Source organism: Sinohyriopsis cumingii, chromosome 14 (genome assembly GCF_028554795.1).
Source record: "Sinohyriopsis cumingii isolate HCF-2022 chromosome 14, ASM2855479v2, whole genome shotgun sequence".
Classification (NCBI taxonomy): domain Eukaryota; kingdom Metazoa; phylum Mollusca; class Bivalvia; order Unionida; family Unionidae; genus Sinohyriopsis; species Sinohyriopsis cumingii.
The window spans coordinates 86427355-86441916 of NC_142974.1; the positions used below are offsets into that span (position 1 = coordinate 86427355).

At 35.2% G+C, this 14562-nt stretch overlaps 1 long non-coding RNA gene across 1 annotated transcript in view; it reads right to left on the reverse strand.

The window, feature by feature from the left end:
* Positions 1 to 12364, reverse strand: part of LOC149784309 (uncharacterized) — a 30145-nt gene extending 17781 nt beyond the window's left edge. The window contains exon 1 of the long non-coding RNA XR_016413841.1: positions 12183 to 12364. This is a non-coding gene — a long non-coding RNA (uncharacterized LOC149784309). The remainder of the gene's footprint in view (positions 1 to 12182) is intronic.
* Positions 12365 to 14562: the final 2198 nt, after the last annotated feature.

Below are 14562 nucleotides of genomic sequence, written 5' to 3' on the forward strand. Positions count from 1 at the left end.
GCAACGTGCCCATTAAACGTTTTTTTTAATTTTTTTATCTCAATGGCTGTAAATATCTAAATGGGTTTTCACTCAGAGTCTTCATATTGTCTTTGTTTTTTTAAAGTGGATGACTGCTATGATGACCATCTTGCAAGCTCTTGTGAGAGCTATTGTTGATGAATAAATACCATATAAACAAGATTTTTTTCTTCACCACAATACATATGATATCTACAGGTCTTAGATGCAAATGGTGCCATTCATATCGTTATCACTTAGAAGATGTTAGCTCTGACATAATAAGTGTTTTCAATATTTAGTGATTCAGCAGACTAACTGTACATATCTAGGAATCTTCTGATTTCCTTTCAGACAGTAGAAGATGGATCTCTTCGAGGTACTTTTGCCTCATAATATGTGATATCTGATTAAATTTTTGGTTAATTAATATTGTCTAATTTGTAGTCAAGTACTTTACATGTTGCATTAAGATTTTAATATTAGTAAGCTTTTAACAATATATTATGTGCCCTAAAACCTCCTTATAATTTTAAGACCAAAATGTCGTACAATCTACTTATATTTTTGTAAGCCAGTACCACTAAAATTTCATACAAATTTTGGAAACAATATGGCTGGAAACCTTGCAAATATGTTTGTTGAAATGTGTTTTGTTTTCCAGTTAAAACATAATCAGATTTATTTAGACTTGTGAACGCAGTTATGTTGTATATTGTATCACTACAATCATATATAATTAACTTGTGATTATAGCGATAGTGTATCACTAAAATGATTCATATGATGACTTGGAATTGCAGTTATACTGTACATTGTATCACTATAATGATACATTTACTCACATTTGGGATTCTAGTTATACGTTATATTGTATCACTACAATGATGCATATATTAAATATTTCTAGCTTGGATTTTATTTTTTGCTCTTTTAAATTAGAAAATGAATAAGGCAAAACCTATTAGTCAAAATGAAAACCAAAAGGAATGCCCCTATGTAAAATTTGCATTGTTTTGATTCCAATATGCCTAAGTTAAAACTGTGACCAAATATGATAATTTCTCCATCAAAGACTTCTGCTATGGTTGTGCCTATCCTTGACAATGATTTCACGGCCATATATTGTTGTTTCCTTAGTATTACAAGGCGGACATACAAGGTTTCCAAAGCCACTTCAAAACTAATATGGAATGTGGTTTCTGTTTCCTCCCTATTGAATTTGGCGTCTCATGGTGTACCGTTTGGCAGAGAAGGTCGAGAATGGTCACATCTCGGGTCCAGTCAGTTGCATCTCCAAGGTTATTAAAAGAGTGGATTATCACGCTATGGCTAATGCCTAACAGCCTCTTCTACTTCATTGTGAGTTCCCACTCATATCGGCGATGAATATAAAAAAACATGCAGCAAGAACAGGAGTTGCCTCAAGAGTTGTCAGGGCTAATCTATTTTCGGCTTGTCCTCATCACAAGCAGCCTCAGAGATGGGATGACAAGTGTTATAGATATGATGACAGGTTTTCTCCTTGTACTCCTCCCAACTCCAAACAATGACTTGTCTGCTCTACTGTCCCTGGCAACCTTCATGTTGTACCAGGCTTATTATGTTTCACAGCTCATTGATCAGTTTATTCGCTCATTATGAGTAGTTGATACAATTATTTTCGGAAGAGCTCTGACTTCAATGGATGCCCCAGATTACTAAGCATTCTCAAGTGCTTGACTTTACTGTTCACTGCCATCTCACCTTTAGCCACATGGGTTCGAGTCTTAGGCTCAGCATATGCTGTCATGTAAGAACGCTTTCAAGTAACTTCCCGTTGGTATGTGGTCTAGGGTTTTCTTACGTTTTACAACCACTAATTGTACTGGCTGCCATGTTTAGCATATTGTGTGCTGACAAAATTGTGTTTAGCCCACACAATCGCGTTCCGTCAACCCCTTACCCTCTCATCAGTCCCGTACATGATGGAAACTGACCAAGCCCATGTCATATCGCAGAAGACGATATCTAGCTGCATTTAGCCAACAAAGTAGCAGTGTTTCAGTGTTGTGCTCTATCTTGCATCAGCAGTCCCCGAGCATTTAAACAAACATTGGACATCCATCATCACCCTTTTCCGCAAGAAATTCTCATTCGGGATGTCACTGTACATATATGTCATCTTACAGAAATACTAGTTTGTCTTTGATTCATGATACGCACATCCTTTCTCTGTCTCGTTCGACGTATCAGGTGGATAGTAAATACACACAAGACAGTGCTTGATATTTCCCAACATTTCATTAATTTGGATATGGAGTTACTCACCCATGTGAGCCTAGTCCATCTTTCTCCCAAATGAATCAACTGAATTTCCCTAATATCATATAGATTTTCTTTCAAAATCTTTATCATAAGAGAGTATTCCTTGAACACTTGGACTTTTTCAATATTGCAGCGGATCTCATGAATCATGTCTGTCTCTACATGTGCAGTTTGCAATTGTTTCATTTCCAGTAGATTAGAAGGTAAAGACCTTGAAGAAAATCAGATGCTTCCTGATTCACTGGCAGAATAGGGAACGGGAATTTAGTTGGTAGCCCTGTAAGCACATGTCATAATCTGCTCAAATGCAAGGTTGGCATGTGGGGGTGAGCACTTTTATATGGTTAGTAACAAGTGGAAACGACAAGAGAGAACCCTTGATATCAAACTCTCAGATATAAAGGAAAGCCTTAAAGCACCCCATGTCTGGCAGGACCACCTTTATTTGAAAAACCAGCCCTAATGTCAGAAACTTCATTGATGGTCAATTGCCTTATGAAGCAAGGTGGGTTGAAGTCGCCATAAGTATGCCTGTTGATACTGCGACTACTTCCGTTGGTGTTCCCAACATTAAATAATTATTCGGGTACGACACATTCTGGGGAGGCTCAATGATCTAAATAATACTATGTCATGGAGGTGACAAATATTCCAAACATAGTGGTCCCTCCGTCCATCTATCTTGCATCGAGTGTGCAATATGCGGGGTTGACCAGTGGGAGAACTGTATGTGACAAGGTGGAACAACGAGCTTGAAAACATAATGCCGATTACAATTGCTTGTCATCCTCATCTTAATTTGAAGTAAAGTCTTTGTGGTTCTTGCTATAGTTAATGCTTGGTCCCTTGTATATTATAGCTGAATATTACCAGTTAGTTTCCACATAATAGTTTGATTTGTGTACCATCAACAGTTTATAAACCTTGTGGATGCCTTGCACTTATGTAAGGAAAACCTGTTTAAATTACAGGCTCAGAAACTCCAAGGTCAGGTCATTGAATGGGGTGTTACGGTTTCTGCTCTGTAACCTGAGATTTCCAAGATCTATAGTAACCAGCAAGAACAACAACAATATACAAGAAGCCTATCAATTTAAACGTCAAAAAGTACAATATCAAGGCGACTATAACAAAGTTATGAAAAGGTGTTTCTCCACAATAAAATAAGTGTTCAATGATCTATTGTTTTCTGTGGATGGCTTGCGCTGGGAGTGTAAACCATGTATATTATCTTTGGTGTCAAGAAATCAAAATGTTGAGGTAAATCTTGCTGCGTAAAGAAATGTAATTTTTACATAATAATATCAGTTCTACATCACATATCGTTATCAAAATATATGGATGTCTTTACGTTGGCATAATTAGGAAGAGTATCTATTCACTGTCATTATCATCATCATCATCGTTTATATTAAAGTCGTTGTGGTTCATGCTGTAGTTAACGATTGGTCCCTTGTATATTATAGCAGAATAGGAAATGTTATATCCTCCCTCTCTCGGTTCTTATATGAGATAATACAAATTATTATTATTATTATTATTATTATTATTATTATTATTATTATTATTATCAGTAGTAGTAGTAGTAGTAGTAGTAGTTGTTATATTTCAGATTTCAGGCTTTATACATTGGTCTTTAATTGAGTAACATATATGATACAATTAAAGAATTTGTAGAACAAGATATACTGAGAGATTGGTATTACATTAATCTTTATAAAGCACATATCTTGCTTTGGCTGGAAATATTTTTCAATTCGATTAACGGCTGTAGTACAGTGGGTAACATGTCCACCTAACAGTAGTAAAGCGGTTATAAAGGGCAAACAAAATGAAAACGATTTGGGCACTGGTATGAATGTAGTGATAGTAATAACGCTGACATTTTAGTAAGGGTAAAAAATTAATTGATCATGAAATTACCATGACATTTCCAGTTAGTTGTCATAATTCTTTCTTTCTTTCTTCTTTCTTTCATTTTTGACGAGGTACACAAATTTCACAGGGGAGTGGTAATATTAAAAATACAGGTTGAACGTAAAGTGTGCAGACTAACTAGCACTCACACTTACTGGCCTTTGTTATTATCTACTGATCAGCTCATGTCTACAGACCAGTGTCACACCAAGTCAAAATGTAAAATATCGGTTAATGCTGAAATATAAATCAAGTGCTGTAAGTAGAATTAAAGTCCTTCCACCGTTATAAACATATGACTCCCATAAATCCTCTTATAAACGTCACTAAACCATTCAATACTCCCCCTAAATTCCATATAGCCACATATAACTGACGTGAGGTATAAAGAATGAAAAGGGTAGAAATCGTTACACATAAATAAACAACCATCATTCAGTTTTACCTGTCCGAAGATGGAGTGACGTGGATGTATTCATAAACAAAAGTACAATCACTTAGTTGTATGTATCATAAGATGGAGAACTGGGGCAAAGGGTGGGAATGTTTACACATGCTTGCACAAACATTAAAGTGACAGAGTATCATGTGTGGAGTAAGGAAAGAAAAGGGTGAAAATGTTTATGTTATCACACATCTGAAATTTATAAACTATCACATGGGGTGTAAGACTTACATACATGTACCATTATCTACTCACACCCATGCAAATATAGAGTGCTCTACCATCCACACAGACACAAGTACTCTGCAGAGCTCTGTCAAAGTACGTCAAAGATATGGCTGAGAAAGAAAACAAATAGCAGAAGCAGTAAGGTCTGTACATTATGCTCTGTCAAAGTACGTCAAAGATATGGCTGAGAAAAAAAAAAAAATAGCAGAAGCAGTAAGTTCTATATACTATGTATTATGATTGTGAAAGTTATATATAGAATGAAATTTATCCTGGACTAAAACTAAACATGAAAACATTAGCGTCTTATTGTTTGCTCAAGTCAGATCCAGTACAAATATACTGATTTCAATTAGATTTTAATAATCGGTTGTTCTTCAAGCGCAAAAAAGAGTATAAATACATGATACATCTGAGATAAAAATATTTAAAGACAAAGTTGGAGGTCATCGTCATTTAACAGACAGGTATAGAGGAAATGCTCTTAATAAATTTGAATTTGAATTTTGGAAATTAAACATATTATCACACTATTTATTTGTAACATTGCTGGTCAGCCACTTTGTTATCAAGACACTTGTACAGAATGATCCAAATGAAAAATAATCCTACATAACAAAGAAAATGAATAATCATGCAAAATAAATTTATCGGCACTATCATCCGATGAATGACACAAAATCAATATAAAATAAAATATTTGCAGTTCAAGGAGCTCATATACTACAAGATCTGTATACACTAAATTGGCCTGTAAGCAATAAGAATACCCGGAATGTTTTCAGAGTATGAAACCTCCATTTTTGAAGAACGATGTATATTCATACGAAAATTGGGTTTGTTAGGACTGATTCCAAGAAACATGCATAACACACACCAACAATTGTTTCATATCCCGTCATGATTCAACCATAACAAATGACTATTGCCAGTCTGTTTATGATGCTCAGATGTCTACATATACTAGATAGAAATATACCTTGATGTCGTGTATAATGAATGTAGGTAGCATACGAATCTTCAAAAGTATTTGCAGGTTTTAATGTTGTTGTTTTTTTCCAATTGTAAAATCCCTGTTAAGCATCATGCTACGTTATCACAATCTATATTTATTATATCATTAACTTATTATCATATATATCCCATTTCTTGTAAATTTTCAACCTTGGCGTGAACGAATCTTTCCTTGTCTAATAGTATATTTTTGAAGAATTTAGGAACGTATGTACTGTACTTGCTACGGTAGAAAATCATGATACGAGTTTAAATCTATCAGGTACAAGTTTTAGGCACTGAGCACGATAGTGCTTCCGGAATAAGCTAATGATACAAATTTAAAGATATCATGCAACAAAAGTTAATGTTTGACAGGCTGTGACATATTTTTTCATTGAACATGGTATTCACAGCATAATTAGCATGCTATCGCTTCCTGATTATCTACGTACGCAGAGGACCATGTCGATATTTAGCCCTCTGACAACATAAGGGTGTTGCTGTGGTTGCAATATTTTCACAGACTGAAGGTTTATTTAGAGCGGAAGCTACAATGAAGATAATTCAGAATGTACATAATATTCCTTTTATTATAGCAGTCAGGGGTATATGAAGGCACCTGTTAAACAGCCATATTTGTCCGGATCTTTACTGTAGTGGAAGGTCTGACTGGAAAACAGAAATCACAGGTTTAACTCTTTGACTTGAGGTGAGATTGAGGACTACATATTATGTAACTGAGAAGAATTTGCACTTGAGGTATTATGAAAACACTTACTAACCCAGCTGTCTTGCACATGTATTTTATTATCTTGGTATCTGTGACTGAATACAGCGATTATGTACCTCGTTTGATTATCTAAGGAGGCTATACCTATCTCCTGAAATTTGGTCATAGAGACTGGACGAAAAGCACTGTGGACCATTCACCGGACGTTGGTTTGTTCAAATAATGAACATAATAGTATTTTCATCATCATTATTGATCACATTGATATTTCATCGTTGTCATAATTATTATTGTCGTCGTCTTCATAATATTCATCATTGAAGCAAATACTTGTATGTTCACTTTTAATTTCAGTACTGACATTTAGGTTATCTAAGTAAATATATTTGGCGAATTGCTTTCAGAAGATATTTTGCATTTCATTGCTGGCATACAATTTCCCCCATTTAACAATACAGAATTGCCTAGCATCTAGCATTTAAATGATGTAATGGCATGTTGATTTTATCGTTTTCTGCAAATTTAAATTTAAGCATTACGTGTTGTTGCCGATAAAACCGGATACAATGTTGAATCATTCTAATACAAGAAACAAAATTGGTCGTTTTGAAAAGTACCCATGATGACTCTAGTGCATTGCTTTTTCCCCATTTTCTGTATTATGCTTATAACTGAATACATATTTGAAGGTAAGAAAGAAACAACATGAAAATCTGTTGAATATTATATATTGCTTGCTCCGCCTTTACGATAACAATTCAGCTTAGCATAGGCTGTACAGCAACAAAAGTAGGTTATTACAATCGAGATTTGCATTGTGTATATGTAAGTAATGTTAACAAATGAGTTCACATATGAGATTGGATGACCAAACATCTACCACTGTATGGGATGCACTGAGCTATAATGGTTGAATACTTTTCGGGGTATGTTCTGAAAGAAAATATAATCGCTAGATATATCAAAATACAGAGAGAGAGAGAGAGAGAGAGAGAGAGAGAGACAGAGAGAGACGCTTGGCAAACGTTCGAAATGATCGTTTTCATGAACGCCCATAAGAGGTGTACTCTAGTAGTAGTAGTAGTAGCAGTATTGCATTGTAGTGGTGCTGGTACTGCAACTGTCGATGATATTAATATTATAGAAAGTGGTATTAATAATAACAGTATCGATTGTGGTGGTGGTTTTAATTACTCCTGGTTTTGGTTATCCTATTGCGAAAGTATTATCGTAGATATCCTCATACATGTTTGAAACACTATTGTATCTATCTATCTGTCTATCTAAACATCTATCTATATATATATCCATCCATCCATCCATCCATCCATCCATCCATCCATCAATCTATCTATCTATCTATCTATCTATCTATCTATCTATCTATATATATATATATATATATATATATATATATATATATATATATATATATATATATATGTCAATACGTTGACGCAGTCACATTTGACTCTTAAACAACGGGTGGTGCGTTATCACTGATAAAGCAAAAGTGGAAGAAATAGGACAGTCAGAACAGTAATGATAGGAAAGGCAGAAATATGTAAAAGAGTGTCAGTGTACTTTTTCACCCCTTCATACTCGGACCAATCGGAATATCGTAGCGGCGATGACATAAGGAACCTCAACTGGCATAATCCTGAGAATCACTAGTTCTGACTTGTGGCTGACTAGATTATTATAATGTGATTTGGGAAGTCTCCCTACTTGTGAGAGACCAAAACAGGAGCCTCTGCAGTCATTGATGATAATTTGTTTCAAGTCCCTCTTGTACATGGGAAGAAGCTGAACTTGAAACAATTTGTCGATGCTGACTTTAATTGGACCTTTTTCATGTGGTTTGCCCTAGTTTTGCTGTATGCTAGGTCAGGTATTTGTCGGCTGATATTTCCACTAGGTTGTTCACTACTTTGTACAATATGGTTAGCTGGGCCTTGGTTTCCTTGGATTCGACTGATTCCCGTTGGAGATGGTTCAATATTACACTGACACTGCTAGTGTTACGATATATATTTGTGGTGAATCTAACATCTCTCATATGAACCATCTCTCTCTTATTTATTAGGTCTTTATTACGTGGGTTGCACACAACAGGGCAGTATTTAAGGTCTGGTCGAACCAGGGTGAAATCTGCTGTACTGTTTACTTCTCCACTGTTGATTTGGAAGTTGCGGCACAGGAAACCAAAGTTAATGTTTCCTTTTTTCTCAATTTAGTCTATGTGCCTTTTCCAAGACAGGTCTCTGGACAATTCCACCGCGAAATATGTTGTTGACTGCGCATTTGATAGCTTGTGCCCTCTAAGAGTATATTCGGACAAGATTCGTGATTTCTACCATTAAACTCTTAGGATGCTGCATTGTTCTAGTTGGAGCGACATATCCCAAGTTCTTTTTCATAGGACCGCTTGGCTCAGGTCTTCTTGAAGGATTTCACAATCCTTGGGGGAATTTTTTCCCGGTAGATTATACAGTCATCTGCAAAATAGTATTATGTTGGATTTGACACTAGCAGTAGGTTATTGATGAACACCATGAATTGGATGGAACCCAAAACACTCATTGTAAGTACACTACTAAGAACCGGCGCTGGGTCTGATGTCGCTCCATTAATTATAACTCTCTGCATTCTGTCTGTCAGTAAATCTCTGATCCATGTATGTGTATTACCCTTGATGCGATAGTGGTCCAACTTACAAAATAATTTTTCGTGGGTGACACGATCGAAAGCCTGCTTCTTTCTGTCTAAGGATTGTGCAAGCTCACCCGCTAGTCTGTTAGAATGTTGAAGTGATCTAGATGTTGCATCATGCTGCTGTTTATGATGTGTTCAAGCATTTTTCAGCAAATTAATATAAAGGAGACAGGACTATAATTGCTGGCCTCTAATCTTTTACCATTTATTAACATAGCTGTCACGTTTGCTCTTTTCCACTTATCAGTATGGTGCACAATCTTCTGCTAGATGTATCAGGATCCTTGCTGTAATTATGACTGGTCCGGTGGTCTTATGAGGGTTAATTTTCTTCAACAAGCTGTATAGACCTTTTTCAGTAACTTGGATGTCATTAACGATCTCCATGTAGGCTTGGTAGATCGCTCTGGTCCTATTGTGTGAAGACTGACTTGTATTGACGATTCAGTATGTTAGCCTTGTCTGATGCTTCTGAATGTAGTATCTCGTGTTCCGTGAGTGGTGCCACAATACAGTTGTCTCCATGTAAGGACTTAATATAGTTCCACAATGTCTTCTGCTTGTTTGGTTGTTGTTCTTGATTTGGATTTCCAGCTTCCACTACGTTTTCAATATATCTCCAGTAATATCCATCCCCGGTGAATTTATTGTTTTCTTTCTCTTCGTCTCTTTAGGATATTAATCATTGAGAAAAAAGCGACTCATAACTGTGTTAAATATGAGTGATTGAATGAAAGGTAACTCGAAACATCATCAACATGAATAAAAAAACACGGCTAATTGTGCGATATGTATTTCCAAGAACGAGTAATATAAAATACAGTAGCTCGAAACATTACATTACGATGATCATAATATACGTCATAACTAAAGCCAACGTCCCTGGTAACATACATAAATTCATATGTGTCATTCACAGCTAGATACGTGTCTTGTAACCTTACGTCTTGTAATTATTGCCTATACAATTCCGACACAGAATATTACACCAGGCTGCCGGGCGAGTTGGGTACATTTATGAAGTTCGTTTCCGTATATACAGGAAAAAACAGGGACAGATAATGTCATCGATGTACTTACTTAATGGAACAATTACAGTGCGTGGAAGTGACGAAACATTGCCAAATTAATGTCTCTCTATAAACAAGGTGTACGTGACATTTCATCACAATACTGGTTATGTAATGCCAATTAGGTGACAAAGGGGAAATTATAGAGAAATGCAACAAATCTTTCGGAAGATAAAACCTTAAAAATATTAGTAAATATTTAGTGCCATTATATAAAATACCAAAGGTAAATGTCACCATTCTATAATTAATATTCAAAGTACAAGATAAATATATGATGCAAACTACCAGATAAAGATATTTTACAGTGTACAAGATAAAGATATCATACAAAGTACCAAATAAATTTATTGGACAAAGCGCAAGATAAATGTGCCGAAATGAAACTCTTTTAAGTTCAGGTGTTTGCAAAGGTGAAGGTTGTAATTTAGACATACATATATTAAGTTATCATGCATGAAACGTAATCCCAACCCTACCATGTACATTCATTTAAATTAAATGATATCACAACATTATATTTGGTGATAAAAGCTCTCAATTATAGCAGACCTGGGATAGAGCAAATGAGAAATCTCATGACAACTTACAATGTTCCAACGTTCTTTTCCGCATCACTAATTCCTTTGTTTCTCTTCGTAATTTCACTCGTTGCTGTATGTGGCGCAGTTACAGGAAATTTTTATATTAGTATATATGATTACCTGAATCATATGATTCTCTTTCGATATGATATATTTCTATACGCTAAGTGGTTCTATCTATCAAGCAAATTATCAATTGCGTGAAATCTGCTATAAGTAACATATTTTCATTTTATTTCCAAAGTCCTTTAGATAACTATTTCTGTCAACTAGGAGTTCTAATAATGCGTCAAGGCTATAAATAATTTTCCTTTAATCAATCGACCGCTCAGGCGGCCAAGTGGTTAGCGCGTCCGTCTTGGATGCGAAAAGTCACGAGTTCGATGCCTTGTCAAGTCATACAAAAGTAATATAAAAATGATACTAACAGTTGCTTCGCTAGGAGCTCAGCATTAGGAATTTAGTGTCATGACAAGTCGGCCAGGTTGCGGGATCATGTAAGTAGGTGGGGTATCATGATGCATGTCATTGGCATGATGCCACAGTGCTAGACATTACGATAAACTGCCACAGTGAAGACATCGTGGCAATATGACTGAAGCAAAAATTTTACAGTTACGTTATAAAATCTAAATCACACACGTACGCTCATTTGATCTATCAATGACAACAAAATGTCATAACTACACATTTACATCACAACTTCACAATTGCATAGCATCCCCACAATTACAATGTTTATAAGGGGCCCCGAGTGGGCGAGTGGTCTAAAGCACTCTCCGTTATGGATCACTGCCATCTCACGTCTGTCTGCGTGGGTTCGAGTCTCGGATTAAGCCAATGTGGGTATGTGAGAAAACTTGCCAGTAACTTCTCGTAGGTCGGTGGTACTTTGCGGGGGTTTTCCTGTGTTCTTCCTCCACCATTAATACTGGCCGCCATGTATAGCCTATCATGTGCTGAAAAATGGCGTTAAACCCTACAACAACAACAACAACAGCAACAGCAACAACAGCAATGTTTCTATCTGTTAAGATTCCGTAACGTAGATGCAGTACTTCACACCATGAAAATATAAATAAAAATACAACTCAAGCACTAAGACAGGGAAATATTATACTACTCTGTCGATGGACAGTCTAACCACGAGTTTGAACCAGAATTCATCTGCATCTCTCCACTATATTTACCTTCATATCAGCAATTCATAAGGGTATCCAGATAATGTAACAACCACTTCTCAATTATTCCATTGTACAATATCTCAGTCTCTATCACAAATATTTCAGATGGAGATGCACGACCAATCAATACCCTTTGATTCAATTAGGAATTACTTGCTCACATATCCGGCTCTGACTTGAACCCAACTACGAACACAAATCATGCCATTCTAAAATCACATCAATACTACACTCTGTGACGTTTGCCCATAGAAAGTGGCTCGTTACTAGTGCGGATAAATATTCCCCAAAAGCCGACTTAATGAAACAACTAATAAATAAAATCGAATACGTCTATAAAATGGAGACGTAAATACAAATGGCACATACTCTAGATTTATAGCAATATCTTTAGTGGTGTTGTGTTCCTTCTGTTATAAGCAGGTATATAAATTTTCACATGGTTTGCTTCCTTCTCGTAATTTAGTGATTAGTATGAAAACGTAATGGGCACATAAGGACATGTTGGTAGTTTTGGATGTAGTTGTTTCCATGTAAAGATCATGTTTCATTTTATCTTTAAATTAAATTCGAGTTCTGAATTTGTCAAGACATTCACAGACAATCAGCCCAAAAGGTTCTAACACAAGTTCTAATGAATATGATTATAATTTAATTCTAGTTGTATTCCACATTAATATGTAAACTCTAAAAGTGTTGATGTGTTTGTAGTGGCATGCAACGCGGAAAAGTGCCAACATTCTTTTGATGTATTTTATAATAATACAATCCAAGATCTCCTCTGAATTCACAATAATTCCAACTTAATGTTTCTGTTCAATTATATTATTGAGCACTTTGTACTTCCAATGAATAATAGTTTGAGTCAATCCAAATCAAAAACTAAACGCAACAACACAAACGATTCTCTTTCAGACTTTATCGCAAGAATGGGTTATTTTTCAAGTAAACATTATTCATAAAAACTTGGACACAGTAACAGAACCGGGAGGAGGGTCAAAGCTCACGTCTAGAACAATCTAAGTTGTAAACAATAAATGGTATGTTGCTAAAGTTATAACAAAATAAAACCAAGGCAAACACAAGGTATACGTGGCCTTTATGAGGTTTACCAATGTCATCGACTCAGATTAAAATCAAAATTATGTTGTTGACAAAATTCAATGTATCTAGTCAGATACACAATGAAAGGTCAATTATAAATTACATTTATACATAACCTATAATTATTATGAAAAGCCAACAAATCATACCAATTAAACGCACATAAAACAAGATAAAAACTGTAAAATACATGATTTCTGCCGTCATCCGACAACGGTTACATATGATTTCAACCCATCACAGGACCTAGTCCCTGTTGATGAATATTGAACGAAGGAGTCGTTAGTGATTGGTCCATCTATGAATTTATCTTTCATGTATACAAGCCATGTGACGATTGCTCATTTTGAATGAACGTCGTGAAATTGGTCGATCGAATTCGATCTTCCGATACCCCTAAATAAACCTACTACATTATTCACTGAAGAATACAACATTGTATTGTGTAGCTTTGATGCAGCCTACTATATTTTTAATTGATAGCACTAAAAGAAACTATTACATTTGCCACATGATGGAAAATCAAACCGTATGTTATAGCTTAAAGAAACCTACTACACTTATCGCATGATGCAAGTACAGTTTTATTTGGTACAACAGCAAAAGGTGTCGTTAAAGGCAATATATAATATACAGTTATGGTTATTCCACCCCACCCTAAAAGGTGATAACATAATATCTGTCTTTTCCCATGTCATATAGCTTTCGTGTACGTAACAATTAATATTTGAGACCGTTAGAATATACACATTGTTAAAATTCATAAAGATCTGAGTACCAAATCATATCGCACACACATACACATATATACGCGCATATACACCCACATAAACACACCTACAAGCAATCAAGCGCACACACAGTGTGAAATGTCTACTAAACTGATTCCGAATCGTCAGTGACAACGACTTTGCTTTAGATGACATCATGCAGTCATTTTGTGACGTCATTATAATTATTTATGTCAATTACAATGTTTTAGAATCTATTGTGAATTTTTTAAAGGAATAATTATGATTCTGAGCTACGTGTATATTGAAACCGTTACTTTCTAAATAAGGTACTGATTAAATGTGCACATGGAACTGTTTTTACTGCATATATATATATATATATATATATATATATATATATATATATATATATATATATATATATATATATATATATATATAACTGCATATATATATATATATATATATATATATATATATATAGTATCTTCTAGCAAACATTTTTTAAATCAGTAACTGCATAATTCAACGTACATCTTATCCTGGTT